At 42.9% G+C, this 20,499-nt stretch overlaps 1 protein-coding gene across 1 annotated transcript in view; it reads right to left on the minus strand.

Annotated features, from left to right (window-relative positions):
- The window catches only part of LOC124721843 (solute carrier family 41 member 2-like), a 1,040,492-nt gene extending 1,030,895 nt beyond the window's left edge, over window positions 1-9,597 (minus strand). Inside the window, exon 1 of the mRNA XM_047246973.1 lies at window positions 9,446-9,597. The gene's annotated coding sequence lies outside the window, so the exon portion shown is untranslated. The remainder of the gene's footprint in view (window positions 1-9,445) is intronic.
- Between the last annotated feature and the right edge of the window lie 10,902 nt (window positions 9,598-20,499).

Here is a 20,499-nt window from a genome sequence, read left to right on the forward strand (position 1 = left end):
ATTGTTCGTGGAAAGAAGGATTGTCGGTATGCCTCTGTCTGGGCTCTAATCTCTCTGATTTTATTCTCATGGTCTCTTCGCGAGATATACGTAGGAGGGAGCAATATACTGCTTGACTCTTCGGTGAAGGTATGTTCACGAAACTTCAACAAAAGCCCGTACCGAGCTACTGAGCGTCTCTCCTGCAGAGTCTTCCACTGGAGGTAATCTATCATCTCCATAACGCTTTCGCGATTACTAAATGATCCTGTAACGAAGCGCGCTGCTCTCCGTTGGATCTCTTCTATCTCTTCTATCAACCCTATCTGGTACGGATCCCACACTGTTGAGCAGTATTCAAGCAGCGGGCGAACAAGCGTACTGTAACCTACTTCCTTTGTTTTCGGATTGCATTTCCTTAGGATTCTTCCAATGAATCTGTCTGGCATCTGCTTTACCGACGAGCAACTTTACATGATCATTCCATTTTAAATCACTCCTAATAATTTATGGCATTAACTGCTTTTAGTTGCTGACCTGCTATATTGTAGCTAAATGATAAGGGATCTTTCTTTCTATGTATTCGCACCACACTACACTTGTCTACATTGAGATTCAATTGCCATTCCCTGCACCATGCGTCAATTCGCTGCGGATCCTCCTGCATTTCAGTACAAATCATCTGCAAAAAGCCTCAGTGAACTTCCGATGTCATCCACAAGGTCATTTATGTATATTGTGAATAGCAACGGTCCTACAACACTCCCCTGCGACACACCTAAAATCACTCTTACTTCGGAAGACTTCTCTCCATTGAGAATGACATGTTGCGTTCTGTTATCTAGGAACTCTTCAATCCAATCACACAATTGGTCTGATAGTCCATATGCTCTTACTTTGTTCATTAAACGACTGTGGGGAACTGTATAGAACGCCTTGCGGAAGTCAAGAAACACGGCATCTACCTGTGAACCCGTGTCTATGACCCTCTGAGTCTCGTGGACGAATAGCACGAGCTGGGTTTCACACGAACGTCTTTTTCGAAACCCATGCTGATTCCTACAGAGTAGATTTCTAGTCTCCAGAAAAGTCATTATACTCGAACATAATACGTGTTCCAAAATTCTATAACTGATCGACGTTAGAGATATAGGTCTATAGTTCTGCGCATCTGTTCGACGTCCCTTCTTGAAAACGGGAATGACCTGTGCCCTTTCCCAATCTTTTGGAACGTTACGCTCTTCTAGAGACCTACGGTACACAGCTGCAAGAAGGGGGCCAAGTTACTTCGTGTACTCTGTGTAAAATCGAACTGGTATCCCATCAGATCCAGCGGCCTTTCCTCTTTTGAGCGATTTTAATTGTTTTACTATCCATCTATTTCGATATCTACCATTTTGTCATCTGTGCGACAGTCTAGAGAAGGAACTACAGTGCACTCTTCCTCTGTGAAACAGCTTTGGAAAAACACATTTAGTATTTCGGCCTTTAGTCTGTCATCCTCTGTTTCAGTTCCATTTCGGTCACAGAGTGTCTGGACATTTTGTTTTGATCCACCTACCGCTCTGACATAAGACCAAAATTTCTTAGGATTTTCTGCCAACTCAGTACATAGAACTTTACTTTCGAATTCATTGAACGCCTCTCGCGTAGCCCTCCTCACACTACATTTCGCTTCGTGTAATTTTTGTTTGTCTGCAAGGCTTTGGCTATGTTTATGTTTGCTGTGAAGTTCCCTTTGCTTCCGCAGCAGTTTTCAAACTCGGTTGTTGTACCACGGTGGCTCTTTCCCATCTCTTACAATCTTGCTTGGCACATACTCATCTAACGCATATTGTACGATGGTTTTGAACTTTGTCCACTGATCCTCAACACTATCTGTACTTGAGACAAAACTTTTGTGTTGAGCCGTCAGGTACTCTGAAATATGCTTTTTGTCACTTTTGCTAAACAGAAAAATCTTCCTACCTTTTTTAATATTTCTATTTACTGCTGAAATCATCGATGCAGTAACCGCTTTATGATCGCTGATTCCCTGTTCTGCGTTAACTGTTTCAAATAGTTCGGGTCTGTTTGTCACCAGAAGGTCTAATATGTTATCGCCACGAGTCGGTTCTCTGTTTAACTGCTCAAGGTAGTTTTCAGATAAAGCACTTTAAAAAATTTCACTGGATTCTTTGTCCCTGCCACCCGTTATGAACGTTTGAGTCTCCCAGTCTATATCTGGCAAATTAAGATCTCCACCCAGAGCTATAACATGGTGGGGAAATCTACTCGAAATATTTTCCAAATTATCCTTCAGGTGCTCAGCCACAACAGCTGCTGAGCCAGGGAGCCTATAGAGACATCCAATTACCATGTCTGAGCCTGCTTTAACCGTGACCTTCACCCAAATTATTTCACATTTCGGATCTCCGTCAATTTCCTTCCATACTATTGCACTTCTTATCGCTATAAACACGCCTCCCACTTCACTGTCCAGCCTGTCTCTGCGGTATACATTCCAATCTGAGTTTAGGATTTCATTACTGTTTACGTCCGGTTTCAGCCAACTTTCTGTCCCTAGTACTATGTGGGCATTGTGACCGTTTATTAATGAGAGCAGTTCTGGGACCTTTCTGTAGACGCTCCCGCACATTAGTATTGTTATTCCCTGTTGCATTTTGCCTACTCCTACCTTGCGGCGTCTCAGGAGGCGTCTTGTCGGGCCTAGGGAGGGAATTCTCTAACCTAAAAAACCGACATGTGCACTTCACACGTACTCCGCTACCCTTGTAGCCGCTTCCTGCGTGTAGTGCACGCCTGACCTATTCAGGGGGACCCTACATTTCTCCACCCGATAGCGGAGGCCGAGAAATTTGCACCCCAGATCTCCGCAGAATCGTCTGAGCCTCTGGTTTAAGCCTTCTACTCGGTTCCAAACCAGAGGACCGCGATCGGTTCTGGGAATGATACTACAAATAGTTAGCTCAGATTCCACCCCGCGAGCGAAGCTTTCCGTCTTCACCAACTCCGGCAACCGCCTGTACGAATTGAGGATGACCTTTGAACCCAGACGGTAGGAGTCATTGGTGCCGACATGAGCAACAATTTGCAGTGATGTGCACCCAGTGCTCTCTATCGCCGCCGGCAGGGCCTCCTCCACATCTCGGATGAGACCCCCCCCGGCAAGCAGACAGAGTGAACACTGGTCTTCTTCCCCGACCTTTCCGCTATTTCCCTAAGGGGCTCCATCACCCGCCTAACGTTGGAGCTCCCAATCACTAATAAACCCCTCCCCCCGTGTGCCTGCTCGGACCTTGCTGAAGGAGCGGCCACATGTCCACTCACAGGCGGAGCGGGCGAAGCCACACGGTCAGCCTCCACATTGACCCTCCGCCTCGTGAGCCGCGAATTTTAAGGTCAGTCCCGTGACCGATCACGCTGAGGTATCTTGCCGGCGACTATTCGGCTACGGTGACAGTCTAAGTCAATGCATAACATTGATAGACACAGTCCTAATATACTCCCCTGGGGAACGTCATATGGTACCTCAATGTCTGCAGTTGGCTCTCCATCCGGCATGAAACGTCGAGTCCTACTTGAAAGGAAATCTTCAGTGCAGTTGCAAACGTGGTTAGATATCCGATAAGAACTCATTTTCTGTAGAATTCCTCGGTATAGTACTACGTCATTGCAAACCGGCATTTCTTAGAGACCAGCGTTCTGACTGAGAGAATCGTAGTGTGGTAACTGCATATAAATAATAACTGTGATTATTATCGTAACGAGAAAGTCCGACCCCTGATTTCTGAGGCATCTGCGCTTCTTTAAGCAGAGGAGGAAGCTCGTTGTGCACTCGTTGTTGACTCCCCGAATTCTAGGCGCACCACAAAGTCGAAGTCTAGGCGATGAACTCCGCTTAACAGAAATAGTCGTATAGACTTGTTGGTTGCTAAAACCCGAAGGGTATACTTTGCAACCTAATTGGAAAGTCCTTTCCTCTTTAGCGAAGCGTGGCTTAAATGAATCTGTTCAGTGAAAGTTACTGTTCTACGTGTATATTGCAATGTAGTGTTTGCACTCTTCACGATGAGACAAGGTAGAGGAAGAGCATCAATCTGCAACTGTTCGCTGATGATGCTGTAGTAAATGATGACGAATCTTCGTTAAGAGACTGTAGAAGAATACAGGATGACAGAAATTCTATTTGGTGTGATGAATGGCAGCTTGCTCTAACTGTGGAGAAATGCAAGTTAATGCAGATATGCAAGAAAAACAATTCTGTAATGTTCGTATACACTATTAATGCTGTGATGCTTGACAGATTCATGTAGATTGAATACCTAGACGTAACGTTGCAAAGCGATATGAAATGGTACGAGTTCATAAGGATGGCACTATGGAAGACGAATGATTGACTTCGGTTTATTGAGAGAATTTTAGGAAAGTATGGCTCGTCTACAGAAGAGATCGCATATAGAATACTTGTGCGACCCATTCTTGAATATTGCTCGAGTGTTTGGGATCCCAACCTGGTCGGATCAAAGGAATACACAGAAGCAGATCGGAAGCGTGCTGCTAGATTTGTTACCGGTAGGTTCGATCAACACATCAGTGTTACGGAGATGCTTCGAAAACTCAAATGAGAATCCCTGGAGGGAAGACGACGTTCTTTCGCGATTCACTTTGGAGAAAGCTTAAAGAACGAGCATTTGAGGATGGCTGCAGAATGATTATGCAGTCGCTAACGTATACTTCACGAAGGACTACGAAGACAAGAAAAGTCTAGAATAGGAAGGAATTTATTAGTAGTGGTGCATGATGCCATCCGCCATACACCAGGCGGTGGCTTGCGGAGTTTGCATGTAGACGTAGAAACCCAGTTTCGGCACTTACATTACTCCTGTCGACTAGCAGTATGTGGGCCGTCGAGCTCTACGTGCGCATCCGAGAGATGGATCTCCGTCACATGGAGTCACTCCATGATACACTGCGGAAGAGGTTTGGGATTTAAGTTAGGACATTGGCTCGAAGTTTGATTATGAGGAACTTAGCAGCCCTCCTTGCCTTGTCTGCTAAGAACTGGCAGTGAAACATACTACCTCTGGCACGATTCCGGCCGACTACCTCAGAATGAAGCGCCACCATACAGGCCTGAGTCAGCGACCTGATATTCAGACGTTTCTAACGGTAAACTTCCGGTTGGAATGTAGCGATCTGTAGGATGTCTTTGCGTTGTTTTCCACTCTGACTTGCTTATTATAGACAGATTGTTCCCATTCGGCTACCTCAGTTTCCATTTTTTACATCCACTTCGGTGGCAAAGGGGTCACCGTGGCTGAATGCCAATCGAAGGGGCTAGGGTTCGACTTCCAGCCGGGTCGGAGATTTTATCCGCTCGGTGGCTGGGTGTTGTGTTGTCCTCATCAACACCTACTCGTATGTCGATTAAACAGCGTCGCATAAAAAGTCTTGCATTCGGCGGCGAGCCGCTATGTGTGTGTGTGTGTGTGTGTGAGAGAGAGAGAGAGAGAGAGAGAGAGAGAGAGAGAGAAGGGGAGAGAGAGAAAAAGAGACAGAAACAGAGCCAGAGACAGGTATATTTGATACTAGTCTTAAAACGGGCTTCACCCCACATATCCAAAGAACACATTTCGTTTCCAAGGCTGAGCAACCTACGATGTTGTCAGATACTGTTGATAACCATGTCGCTCCTATTTGGTTTGCTCACATTCTAATGAGTGGCGTGGGTGACACTATCGACAACACTAGCTACGTGCGTTTCTGCTTCGCGTTTTGCTGCAAAGGTTTATCGTCAAGTACTTTAGTAAAACGCTCCCCTAAAATACGAGGGCTATCCACAAAGTACATTACGTTTTCGTTTGTGTCCGTTAGGGACGGGGCTAGCGCGGCCATCTTGGTGTCATGGCATTCCGCCGCTCAGTCGGCATCCTGCCGTGCTAGTGACAGGTTCGTGCTGTACTCCGTTGAGTTACTGTGACAGTTTGAAATGTCAGCGTTAATTGAAAATGCCGCGAAGTGTGAAGTGCGTGCTGTAATAAGGTTTCTGTCTGCAAAAAACTGTACACCGATAGAAATATATCGGCAGCTTTGTGAAGTGTATGGGGACAACATAATCACTGAAGGTGGAGTGCGCCAATGGGTCATAAAATTTAAAAATGGCCGAACTAACGTTCACGACGAAGAGCGAAGTGGAAGACCCAGCATAGTGACTGCCGAACTTGTCGAAAAAGTCGATGCCGCGGTCCGTGAAAACCGTAATTTCACAATAACGGAACTCTTTATGAGTTTTCCACAAATTTCACCAAGTTTGTTGCACGAAATCATTACCGAAAAGCTTGGTTACCACAAGTTTTGTGCAAGATGGATACCAAAAATCTTGGCAGAGATTCACAAAAATCAGCGAATGGCTGCAGCGTTAACGTTTTTGGACGCTTACGAGAAAGATGACGACTCATTACTCGATCGCATCGTTACTGGTGACGAAACATGGGTTAAGCATGTGAACTACGAGACAAAATTGCAGTCAATGCAGTGGCGGCACACAAATTCCCCCCAAAAACCCAAGAAATGCATGCAGACAATGTGGAAGGTGATGGCGACTGTCTTTTGGGACAGAAAAGGTGTGATTTTTGTGGATTTCCTGGAAAGAGGCACTACAATAAAGTCTCAAAGGTATTGCCAAACTCTGCACAACCTCAGAAGAGCAATACAAAACAAGCGCAGGGGAAATTTGGGCTCAAAGATCTTGCTGATTCACGACAACGCCCGGGCCCACACGGCAAATGCCACTCGTGAAATTCTCGAACCATTTAAGTGGGAGTTGTTTCCTCATCCGCCGTACAGTCCCGACCTGGCACCGAGCGACTTCCACTTATTCCCAGCAATGAAGAAGTGGTTGGCTATGCAGCGTTTTGATGACAACGCACAGCTTCAAGGAGAGGTAACCACGTGGTTGAAGGCGCAGGCAGTCGAATTTTACGACGAAGGAATTTCCAAGCTCGTCCATCGCTACGATAAGTGCCTTAATTTAAATGGCAACTATGTAGAAAAGTAGTATTTAAGTGTGACTTTCATCTGTATATAATAAAAAAAATTTCCAATACTTTATTTATTTTTAATTCCAAAACGTAATGTACTTTGTGGATAGCCCTCGTAACATGGCTAATGACATGCAGTTTTCTAGAATGTAAACATTACTTTTTTATCCTGTTCTGTCGAAGGGCAACAATGAAAATTATCGTTTATTGGACGATAATTTCAAAACAGAAAAAAGTTATAAACAGTGAGTGCATTGCAATATCTTATTACGTTTATGATTTTATTTGTTTCTGTATCAGTGAATCCTTCTACTACGCATTTTCATGCAACATGTTGTTACACATCCCGAACTGTTTTAAGGAAATGAGTTTGTGGTTTAAAATATGCTTTTCACAATCCGTACATTTAGATTCCCTTCTAAGGGAATGGCTAAGCAGTTATTAATAACCGAAGTTTCCTGTTTCTCAAATTATCCTTTCAAACAATATTTAGGAAACTCCGAGGGCGTGCTGGAAAGTAAAGCCCCCGAATTTTTTAATGTGAAAACTATTAAAGCCTGTACATCTTTAATCTTCATGTCTACATATTTATTTCTCAGAATAGTTACCCTGGCGACGAACACATCTCTCCTAACCAGAGACCAGTCTCTAGATATCGTCACAGTAGTGTTTGACCTTGTTGATGGAATCAAAAATTCACATCTGCTTGCACCGCTTCATCACTACCAAAATGAAGTCCTCAGAGGTATGCTTTAAATTCTGGAAACATATGAAAATTGGATATGGCGAAGTCGGGACTGTAAGGAGGATTACCGATGACAGTGAACCCAAGGCGCGGGCTGTTGTGTGTGGTCTGGCATTGTCATGCTGAAGTGGACGGTGCTCTATGTGTAAACGAACTCTTCGAATTCGGAACTAGATTACAGCACACTGTTTCTCACACACTGCCGTAGTTAACATTACACACCGCCATGTTACAAGCTACAATTCGGTTCCCTCTAGCAGAAAAGGTCTGCAAATATATAGACATCAAGAATAAATAGGTAGAATGCTAATAACGTTTGTTTTATTTAAAAAGCTTTAAATTCGGAGACAATACTTTTCACAATGCTCTCCTACATCTGCAACCTCCATCTTAATATTCTCATATACAAAGGGTCTTATCATAAAATGAGATCTCGAGGATCAAATATGCATACGATAACACTTTTATTACAAGACTCGTATTTGTAATATGTAAACATATAAAAAATTATTATGCCATCTGAAGATATGAAAACAGCGTAGTAATTAGCCCTAAAAACTTATCATGGCTTTACAATAACGTAATTGTTAAAACTGACTGGTTGTTAGATTTTTCTCCAGTAATCAAATACCCGTTTTATGTATTTGATAAGACTACATTCTGCAGCTTGGCTCACGAGACCTTCCAGTTGCTGGGTCGGTTATACTGAGATGAAAAGTTGAATTATAAAGTAAAATGAGTAAAATTTTATTTATTACATAAAGACATCTCGAAATGCGATGAAAAAATAAAAAAATCTTTTTGATGATATTTAATGACCCATAATTATTAAACGATGTTAAAAATGTAAAAAAGGGAAAAACAAAATTAGATTACATATTTCTTCCTCTTTATATGAGAACGATGAATTCTCATATTCGAGAACCATTGTGCCTTAACGGATGTAGGAAGCACACTTCATTCTTTTCGGATAAAACACATATAAAACTTCACTATTTGTTTATGTCTTAGTTGTATCCACAATCAAATTTGTTGGTGACCTGCTTCTAATAAAATGTTCAATTTCAAATCGTTACGTGAGTTTTAATCATGTGAATCCTCATGAAGTAATCTAGTAGCAGAGTTAGGAACAGTTCTTATGTTGTATGCTTAGCTTTATGAGCTGCTGTTCACTGAGCCGTCTCACAAAAGACATTAGGCTGGTTTGGCTATATCTGGGCTGTTGGCTGAGTGCAGAGCAGATTATAAAAGTATATGCATAATATTCCATGTCAGCACTAACCAAGTGAAGTCACCCCTCAGTAGTATCATATGGTACAAGTATTTCTGTTCCATCGAACCTAAGCTGTGAATTGTTCTACGGTCTATGTCTATGCAGATGGACGAGAGAAACATCCAGTTACAAGGACATCAAAATTAGTGATAGAAATATTGTGTAGAAGATTGGAGTGGTTAATTTAGATGGACACTTAAAAAAACGAATGTATCTTCTTGTACAGCATTATCTGCTGCGCAGACAGGGACTTCCTGTCAAATTCTATCTTGACTGCGCACCACTGACCTCTGACAGCACGCATTCAACAGCGCATCACGTCGTACTTTATATGTACACCCGTAGACGATGTTAAACAACCATTATTTATTGTTAATTAACCATTTAATGAACGTGAGGACTTACTGTTCTCGTGTTGGCAGTCCTCCTATGCTGCAAGAAGCAGGTTTCCGCACGCTGTGATGATAAGTTCCAGTTTCTTCTCCTTCTTCTTAAAATTTGAATGTCACGCCTCTCAGAGTTGAGCAACACACAAACATTAGAACAGCACTGAGAGCTCTGGTCCACGTGCACTCAACCTGCTCGACATCCATCGACCTCGGAATTCCGGAGGATACTGCTCCCGCTTGTAGACACGTAATAAGTGGAATGAGAACCGGTTTAGTCAGTAGCTTTACCATGAGACAAAATTAGTGCCATTGGTTTTTATTCGCTAAGAACAAAGAGGTATTCTGTCAATATACCCAATGCTAAATTATCTACTTTCAAAGTTGGTGTGCACTCATGAAGTAAGTTGCTAGAAAGAGAATTTCACTGAGGGACAAGTTACGTCCGCTATATGTGTTCTTTTTTTTACTTCCGTGGGAGGCGGTTCTGCCGGTCAAGCAAGTACCTCTTAGTTGCAGACGAGTTCGAACTTTTAAACGTTAGGAAAGGCTGTTCGCTGCCAATGATATTAACTTTGCACACTGTTTCCATCCAACCCATAATAACTCCGAGATATAACATTCTACCATACTAACTGCTTGTATATCCCTTTATTTGGTTTCATTACTGCGGACTTTCGGCTGTAAAGCTATTTTGAAATGCTTATATAGGATAACCCATCAAAATGAATCTACTTGTGTTATAGTCGAAGATCTCATCAAACCACACAGTGGTAAAATCATAGGAGACTGGACGGAGTTCACAATTAAAGATACGATAGCAAGCGTATCTAGAACCGTAATAATGGAGCGTAAGCCTAGAGGAGGTCGTCGGGCGTGTGTGTGTGTGTGTGTGTGTGTGTGTGTGTGTGTGTGTGTGTGTGTGTGTGCGTGCGTGTGGGCGCGCGCGCGCGCTTGTGGAGAGAGAGAGAGAGAGAGAGAGAGAGAGAGACTAGAAATGTGATGGAATCAGTAAATATAATTGAGACTTGACATCTATGAACTCACTTGAAGAGTGCATAACCAAAGAAGAATAAAATATTGTGCATGTTTTGTTTTCTGCAGCAAGTATGACTGTTTGTTTTTCAGTGTTATTAATCAGAATAGATGCCTGCGAAGGCGTCTGGAATATAATCCGGAATGTTGGACGGGAAAAGATGACCAGTTCTTAATGTTTCACTGTAATGGCAGACACACATTCGTATGGTGACTTGAGCAGAGCAGCGAAGCTGCGGAAGTCACAACCTAAAGCGATGCAAATACAGTAGCACGAGGTGCCATAGCTGGAGGCATTCCACTCAACAGGTATTGGACCGAAGTAGATCAGTAAAACAACCGAAAACCAGAAAGAAGCCGAAATTGTAGCGAGCTAAGTCTGAAGCACCAGGAGAGATTTCCGAAAGCGTCTGGTAGTTATGATGCGTGATCAGCTAAAGGTTCTTTCTACAAGTTATTAGTGGCACTGTAAGATACTAAAACTTAGATACTAGACCCGCATTCAGGCGGACGGTGGTTCGATTCAGGTTTAGGTATTCTGTAATTTCCCTAAATCGTCTATGGCAAATGACGGGATGACTCCTCTTCTAAAGGGCATGACTATTTCCCCATCTATCCTTTGCCAGTCGGAGATTGTGATCCTTCTCTAGTAACCTTATTTTCGATGGGTAGTTAGACACCAATTGTACTTCCGAAACATTGGTACACAGAACGACGAACGGGAGCCGGAAATCCCATAGGCTGATATTATTTATTTTTCTTGATAACAACGACCATTCATAACTTTTAAAATAAAATATCTTATAACATCAGGTTTTCAGCTCCCTACACCTCTGGTAGTTATCACAGATACTTTGTAAAATGAACCATTTTCATTTAAGAATTGCCGCACGTATGCCAGTGCACGATCAGAGTTCTGCAGAACATAAATCTCATTGACAGCATAGCAAAAGTTAAATCGCTGTGACGCTTTACGTACTCTTTTTGTTTATTTGTAATTTCTGTGTCTCGCCAAGCGTTTCTCAAGTTGATTATGTCTTACTCCTATTCTTATTCCATACTGTACGAAACTGGCTGCTAATTGTAAAAGTTTCCAGAAAAAGAAACGAAAGAATTCAATAGCGGCGGGATTGTGGCTGATGGAGACTACGGTTTATCATTCCATGATATTGCGGTTCGCGCTATCGGGATCGCACGACTGTCATGCGAATATGGAGTCGATGAGGGCAGGAGGACAATACTCCACAATATGCTATGTAGGATGTCAATGACCCTACGCGGCTCGCAGTCTAGAGGACAGACTTAGCCGAGCGGGCTAAGGCGGTGCAGTCATAGACTGTGTGGCTGGTCCCGACGGAGATTCGAGTCCTCCCTCGGGCATGGGTGTGTGTGTTTGTCCTTAGGATAATTTTCGTTAAGTAGTGTGTAACCTTAGGGACTGATGACGTTAGCAGTTAAGTCCCATAAGATTTCACACATTTTTGAACACACTGTTCGTTTGGCAACATTGGGTCATAAGGCCATGTCAGGTCGCTTGAGCCAAGAAATGGGTTTGTTTGCTGTAAGACAAATGTCCCCATGAGGAGGGTGGTGATGTCCTATGCGACTATTTTTCGCTCGGTAATGTGGAGTCGTACAGCAACGTCATGTCCCTTGAGTGAAGAACTGTGTTTCTTTGTAGTAAGACAAATATCCACATGAACAGGGGGATGATGCCCTACGCGACTAGCACCCGATAGAACAAACATATTGTTCACTTGGCAGTGTGGGGTCGCACAGCTACACCATGTCCCTTGTGTCAAGAAATGGGTTTGCTTGCAATGAGACAAATATCCACATGGACAGGACGATGATGTCTTGAGCATCATGCACTGTCAACATGGCGACCAGTGTTGTTGCTTCCATGACACGGCGTCAGAAAGAGGCGTTCCACCAGTGGTACGCCCAGCGACAACACTGTACACAGGAATGGAACTACGTCGTCTTTTCTGACGAGTCTTGGATCTGCATCCAGTATCACAGTATCCTACGGCAACAGTGCTTGACGTAATGGTACAGGGTGCCTATGGGTACACAACTCGCTTATTGTGCTGCCGATGATAATGTCATCATAAAAGGAACGTCTCTGCGTTCATTTTCAGTGATTTAAGGAAGCTAGAATAAATACATGTTTGTATGTACAGACGGGAATTTGAAGCCCACTTGTGAGGTATCAAACGTAATTGTGTGCCAGAATGAGAAGTATTTAGTCGTTTCCAGCGACAGCAGGGGAGCCGGGCGTACGTCAGTCTCCCCAGCAGCAGTTAGATATATCGTTTTTTAAGTGTGTGGTAGGTGCAAGGAGCGCAATTTTCCCATCGGGGTGATTACTAGCCTCCTCCATAGCACAGACGCCGTGTTCAAATACAATGGCCATGGATGATGTAGGCATGTACAGGACATTGCAGCCATTGCAGCACTATAAATTACGTGTATATGAAGAAATTGAATGATTTTTTTTATTTCGTCCGACAGAATTGCATTGATATATAATTTTTGCTGTAGTGGTTACAAGTTTCGGGCTGACACGCTCATTCTCAAACCACACACCATGTTATCAATCGTAACTAGTCATAAAATATGGTGCCAAAAGCCACGAATAGCCTCAGTACATAAAGATAAACTGTGGGCAACAAGTACTCTCATTGATAGCAGCCTAATGTGTCTAATCTTGCACTTGACTGACACCACCAAATAAAAAAAAATATTATCCCATTTCCTCAGTACTGAACAGCTCGGACCTTCCGACCCGTGGCATCATACCTCGAATCAGCAAGTAATGTGTACATAAAATTAGATTACGACTTTTGAAAAAACGATTCTCGCATGTGTCGATCGACTGTATACTATTGTAAAATCAGTTTCGTTAAATCATGGATTAACTAGGAAAAAAATGTAATGAAAGGAAAGACTCTTGTTTGTCTGTGACGAAAATATGCAGCGGGTGGACAAAACTATTAAAACACCGGAATCACAACAAATTCTTGCACAGTAAAATAGTAATATACCGAAGAATAAAATATTTGATCAGTAGTGCTTTGTATGGTATGCAATGGTCGCGTTACGGGTAGAAACAGTCGGGGGCACCGGAACACTAACAAGCAAGTAGTATACTGACACACACTGTGTGTGTGTGTGTGTGTGTGTGTGTGTGTGTGTGTGCGCGCGCACCTGAGAGAGAGAGAGCGAGAGAGAGCGAGAGCGTTATGACACCTTATTTAACACCATGGCATCATTCCATAGAACGCGTAATGATATACTATTAAGTGGGTAGCGTGAAGTAACTGAATCTAAAGACTACGCCAGAACGCCTTTCAGGCTGCAAACTTGGCATAAAAAACCGCTCTGAAGCTCTGAAACTAAACATTAGTCCAGAAAATAATACTTAGAGGTTCGGAAACCTGGAGCACATTCGGTCACCAGTGCGGTGGAATCACTTCATCGACCACCGTATGAAACATCCTTCCTTCCAATCAGCGCACAGAGTGGTCATTCCGTCTGCATCACTGATACCGACGAAAGGCCAGCTCCGTTAGTTGCATGATGACCTGGTGACGTACGGTGAAGTGTTGCCAGCCATTGACAGTTTGGAGACTGCTTCTACGAGACCGCAGCCATCCAATTGCTGGGGGAACTTGAACACTCCGAGCTGCCATACCCGCCGGCCAGGGGGCTGACGGGCTGAAGATGAGTGGCGGGCTGATCTTCCGTGAATCAAGATCTGTCCAGCTGCAAGCTGTTCGACTTAGAGGCAGGGCGCCTGGTGCCGACAATCGTTGGCAATGCGTGTACAGCCATACAGGCTGTACGCTGGGACCGCCCCTCGGGCTGTCCGTGTTGCTGTTGGCATTTCCTCCTTCTCACCATCACGACAACCGTCGTCAGGGATGTGCGGTCGCAGGTTCGAATCCTGCCTCGGGCATGTATGTGTGTGATGTCCTTAGGTTAGTTAGGTTCAAAAATGGCTCTGAGCACTATAGGACTTAACTGCTGTGGTCATGAGTCCCCTAGAACTTAGAACAACTTAAACCTAACTAACCTAAGGACATCACACACATCCATGCCCGAGGCAGGATTCGAACCTGCGACCGTAGCGGTCGCGCGGTTCCAAACTGTAGCGCCTAGAACCGCTCGGCCACTTCGGCCGGCAGGTTTGTTAGGTTTAAGTAGTTCTTCACAATGTTCTTTCCAGCCTGGTATATATTCCTTTCTGTACCCACGATGGATAAACTTCTTAGCAGCAGTAAGTACAGCCCCGACGAAGCGAGGGTAGTTTCTATGTTCCGGTGGAATAAAACAGATGTATTTATCTAGATAGTCAACAAAGCTCCGCCAATCAGCCCTGCTGAAATTCCGTCTGGGTCGCGGTACAGATCTCGCTATTGGGACAGAGAGCTGGCTGTGTAGGAAATTAGGTATGACCTCTCTGGATATAGGTACTGGGTGCCTTCTGCAGTCCCAGGACACAAGGCAGAGATCTGAAAGTTTCCAAATCCTTTGCATCATAAGCCAGGTATAGATTTTCATTTTCAGCTCAGTCGTTGAGTGCAATACCACACTCATTGTCACGTGCATACTTCCAGTGCCCGTGGTGATTATTAAAATCTCCAGCATAAATCGATGGATGGGCAGTAATTGACAGAACATCCAGTGGCCATGGCACATTTGGTGGCTTATAAATATAATTTATAATGGTCTCCTCCACTTGCGTAGAGACATAATAGATCTCATTTTCTGTATTTATTGAAATGAGACGAGCATGCTCGATATTGCTCCTTACATAGGTGGTAACACCACACACACTGTGATATGTAGCACCCATAAGATCGTAGCCATGGATCCTACCTCTTCTATATAGGTCTTCCATAGTTGGGGCATGTGTTTCCTGGATTAGAACCTTATCACTATCGTTATCTACAAGGAGTTTAGATAGGTACTCGCTTTTAGCTCTATGTTTAGATAGCATACTCGGACTGAAGGGCCAAGTCTTTTAATCAGTTGGTCCTGAAAAGGTCCATTTTTTAAAGCTTTTTGATCTTGATTTGTCTGCATGTTTGTAGCCAGGAAATCCAATATCTGGTTTAGCTGCCTATTCGTTCTAGCTCATTTAGCGTTACCCGGGGTGCGCGGGTAGTATTCCCCTGCGGACGCGAACTAGTTTGCAGTATAACTGTTCGATACGCTAACTCTTGAAACACCAAACACGTCTCTAGCATCTTGTAGTGAAATTGAAGTAGATAGTTCCTGTGTTTAGTATGGTTATAGGTTATACTTGACTGCCGAATTGAATTAAAAATTGATTCCTTTTACCGACCTCCCGAGTCAGATGATAATGTGACTGAACAGTTCGACTCAGACTTTAGTCTCATTTCAAATAGGCACCCAACTCATACAATTACATTTGTTGGTGGCTTTAATCTAACATCGATAAGTTGGCGAATATACACGTATTCAGTGTCGGTAGTCGGTATAAAACATCATCCGCAATGGTACTTAATGCTTTCTACGAAAATTATTTTGGATATTTAGTTCAGAAGCCTACTCTACATGTTGCGGAAACAAACTCGACCTTTTAGCAACAAATAATCTCGAATAAATAGGGACCATTATGACGATACAGGGATTAGTGGCCACAAAGTCGTTGTAGCGACACTGAACACCATAACTTCTAAGCCCACTAAATACAAACGCAAAATACATGTATTGAAAAAACAGTAAAAAATTTGCTTGACGCCTTCCCAAGAGGTGGCCACCATTCGTTCCGAACTAACTATGTAAGCCTAGACCAGATGTGAGTTAAATTCAGAGAAATAGTATCGACAGCAATGGAGAGATTTATACCACATAAATTAATCAAATACGGAATGGGCCACCATGGGACACAAAACAGATCGTAAGACTGTTGCAGAAGTAACGAAAACAGCATGCAAAATTTAAAACAACACAAAATACCCAAATTGCGAAATTTTACAGAAGCTCGAAATTTAGTGCGATCTTCAATGCGACTTGCTTGTAATTGTTTCCACAACCAAACTCCGTCTCGAAATCTGGCAGAAAATCAAGACATTCTGGTCATATGTGAAGGACGTCGACGACAATACACAATCAGTTCCTTCATGTGCGATAAAAATGGTAATGTTACGGATGATAGTGCCACTAAAGCGGAGTCGGTAACTACAGTTTCCCGAAATTCTTTGACCAAAGAACACGAAGTAAATATTCCAGAATTCGAATCAAGAACTGCTGCCAACATGAGTAAGTTAGAAGTAAATATCCTTGGTGAAGCACAGTAGCGCAAATCAATTAATAAAACAAGTCCTCCAGTCCAAATTGTGTACCAATGAGATTTCTTTCAGGTTATGCTGATATAATATTTCGTACTTACCAATCATATACAACCGCTCGCTTGACGTAAGATTCATAACTAAAGAGTGACAAGTTGCGCAAGTCACACTAAGACTCAAACAAGGAAGTAGGAGTAATTCGATGAATTACAGGCCCATATCACACATGGTTCACATGGCTCTGAGCACTATGGAACTTAACATCTGAGGTCATCAGTCCCCTAGAACTTAGAGCTACTTAAACCTAACTAACCTAATGACAACACACACATCCATGCCCGAGGCAGGATTCGAACCTGCGACCGTAGCGGTCGCGCGGTTCCAGACTGAAGCGCCTAGAACCGTTCGGCCACTCCGGCCGGCGGCCCATATCACTGATGTCAGTCTGCAGAAAGATTTTTGCACATATACTGTGTCTGAACGTTATGAATTACCTCGAGGAAAACTATCCGTGACACACAGTCAGCGAGGGTTCAGAAAATATCGTTGTTGTGAAACACAACTAGCTCTTTACTTGCACGAACGAATGAGTGCTACCGACAGGGGATCTCAAATTCATTCCATATTTCTCGAGCTCCAGAAGGCTCTTGATAGCTTTCTTCACAAGCGGCTCCTAAACGAATTGCGTGCCTATGGAATATCGTCTCAATTGTGCGACTGGAGACGTGATTTCCTGTATGAAAGGTCACAGTTCGCAGTAATTTAAGGAAAGTTATCGAGTAAAACAGAAGTGATATCTTGCGTTCACCAAGGAAGTTTTGTAGGCCCTCTGCTGTTTTTAATCTATATGGGTGATGTGACAGACAATCGGAGCAGCCATCTTAGATTGTTTGCAGATGACGCTGTCGTTTACCGTCTAGTAAAATCATCAGAAGAGAAAAACCAATTTTAAAATGATTTAGGCAAGATATCTGTATGGTGCGAGAAGTGGTAATTCTTCCTAAGTAATTAAAAGATTGGGGTGATCCACATGAGTACTAAAAGGAAACCGTTAAATTTCGATTACACGATAAATCACACAGAGATAAAGACAGTCAATTCAAGTTAACAACCAGGAATTACAATTACGAATAACTTAAATTTGAACGATTAGGTAGATAATGTAGTGGGGAAACCACTTGTGTAGATGTGAAATAGGGGAGAGTATCACAGATATGATGCGCGACTTGTAGTGGCAATCATTTAAAAAAAGGCGTTTTTCGTTGCGATAAGGTCTTTTCAGGAAATTTCAGTCTCCAACGTCCCCTTCTGAACGCAAAAATATTTTGTTGACACCCACCTACATAGAGAGAAATATTCATTGTAATACAATAGGAGAAATCAGAACTCGCACGGAAAGATTTGTGTGGCATGATATGGTTCAAATGGCTCTGAGCACTATGGGACTTAACTGCTGAGGTCATCAGGCCCCTAGAACTTAGAACTACTTAAACCTAACTAACCTAAGGACATCACACACATCCATGCTCGAGGCGGGATTCGAACCTGCCACCGTAGCGGTCGCACGGTTCCAGACTGTAGCGCCTAGAACCGCTCGGCCACTCCGGCCGGCTGTGGCATGATAGAGCAGTAATGTGAAAGTGGTTCGATGAACCTTTTGCTAGGCACTTAAGCTTGAATTGCAGAGCAGTCGCGTAGATGTAGATATAGAAGCCCAAAAAACGTTGATGCAGTGATTAAACATTTGTCTGCCTCCAAAGGTGGATAACTGGATTACAGTCCTGATTCACATACAAAGATTTGTACTGAATGTGGTCACAGCTTTCTGAATTTAACTATACAACGCTGAAAAAAATAGCTTATTGCACCATCAATTCGACATAATAGAATACACATGACCTGTCATAGGCTTCTGATGGTCGGTAGTAATGGGTACGGATGAGATGTTACCACGTTTCCGTGAAAATCACTTGTGAGTAGAAATTTGTGTACATCAATACATTTAATCAAGGAATTACATGTGTGGGTACTGATCGTGCTCCTACCAACAGTATATTAACTGTCACAGTTTACTACATATTAATCCACTGGGCAAAATTCAGTTGATAATACAAAAATTTAGCCTCTTGAGAGAAATGATAAGAAAAACATGAAGAAAACTACTTCAGCAACAAGTTTATAACCATACACACAAAGCAAACACGTGTGGCGGTATACAAAGGAAAATCAGACCTACTATTCATGCAGTCACCGACTACACCAAACAAAAGAATATCACGAAACATCTAGGCATAAAACCTACAAGCCATACTCACAAAATATCATCTGCAAACGAGAATTTACCGTCAATTCCATTTGAGGCGGGGTAGTTAGACCTGATATAGATAGGGATGGGCAAATATCGAATGGATACACACGGTCATGTGGTCGTCGCGAGCAAACCCATTCACAGAATCTACAAGTACCTATTGCATGTAAAATTACAATCGGCACGAAACAACACATAAATGGAAACTAGGGATATTTCTCGGGAATTAAGTAACAACTATGAAAGACAGTAAAAATTAACTGCAGCAATGCATTTCGCACAAACAGCACAGCTAGGTCTCATCGCTGCAAAACTGTGCACGAGGCCATCAAGGTCTGCGTCCTTCCACCTCAGTCGTCACAGTAACACTATCCCAACCACACATGTTTTTCCTTTGCACTACCAGCGCCTTCTACATCTACATGACTACTCTACAATTCACACTTAAGTGCCTAGCAGGGTCTCATAGAACCACTTTCATACCATTTGGCTACCGTTCCACACTCTAACAGAGCGCGGAAAAAACGAACGCTTAAATCTTTCCGTGCGAGCTCTGATTTCTCTTATTTTAGTACAATGATCATTTCTCCCTATGTAGGTTGGTGTCAACAAAATGTCTTCGTATTCCGAGGAGACCGCTGGAAGGACCACCTTCTCAGTGGACGTACAAGAAACATCCAACATCATTACTGTCACCCGCCCGCATGTTGATTCAAAGATGTCTGTACACCGTGCAGTAGTCAAAGAATTTCAACGCAAGGCACTGCTTCTTCATGATCTGTGAAGAGTTGCACGTTTTCTGACGCCTTATACAGATACCGTTGTAAACCATGACTTCAGTGTCGTTATAATGAATTTGCTAGATCAGTTGAATCTACCCAGCTGCTGTTAAACAAAAAACAGACATCTGCTACAGCGAACAGACTATTACAGTACATTAAACTAGGATGCGTTTCTTTAAATTTTATTTTAAGCAAATGAGACTTCACATTACGGACAGAAATCCTGAAAGCGCAATTCTGTCCTCGTATAAGCAATAAAAACATTTTCATTTTTAATGTTATGTGACTGTTTGCCACTATAAACTATAGGTACTTATTATGTGTGTTATCCAGTGTTGTGTTGTAGTCTTCAGACTGAAGTATGGTTAAATGCAGCTTTCCAGCGCTACACACTACACCATCCTGTGCAAGTTTCTACATCTCAGCATAACTACTGCAACTTACATCTCATTAATCAAGTTGTGCTACAGCTTTCCTTTCCTTTCTGGTTCAATTCACTAACTCCTCGTTCTTTATTCAATGTACCGGTCTATCTACAGCATTCTCCTGTAACACCGGCACGACATTTCAAAAGCTTCTATTCGCTTCTTGTATGAAGAATCTGCCGTCCACGTTTTACGTCCGT

This window comes from Schistocerca piceifrons, chromosome X (genome assembly GCF_021461385.2).
Source record: "Schistocerca piceifrons isolate TAMUIC-IGC-003096 chromosome X, iqSchPice1.1, whole genome shotgun sequence".
Taxonomy (NCBI): domain Eukaryota; kingdom Metazoa; phylum Arthropoda; class Insecta; order Orthoptera; family Acrididae; genus Schistocerca; species Schistocerca piceifrons.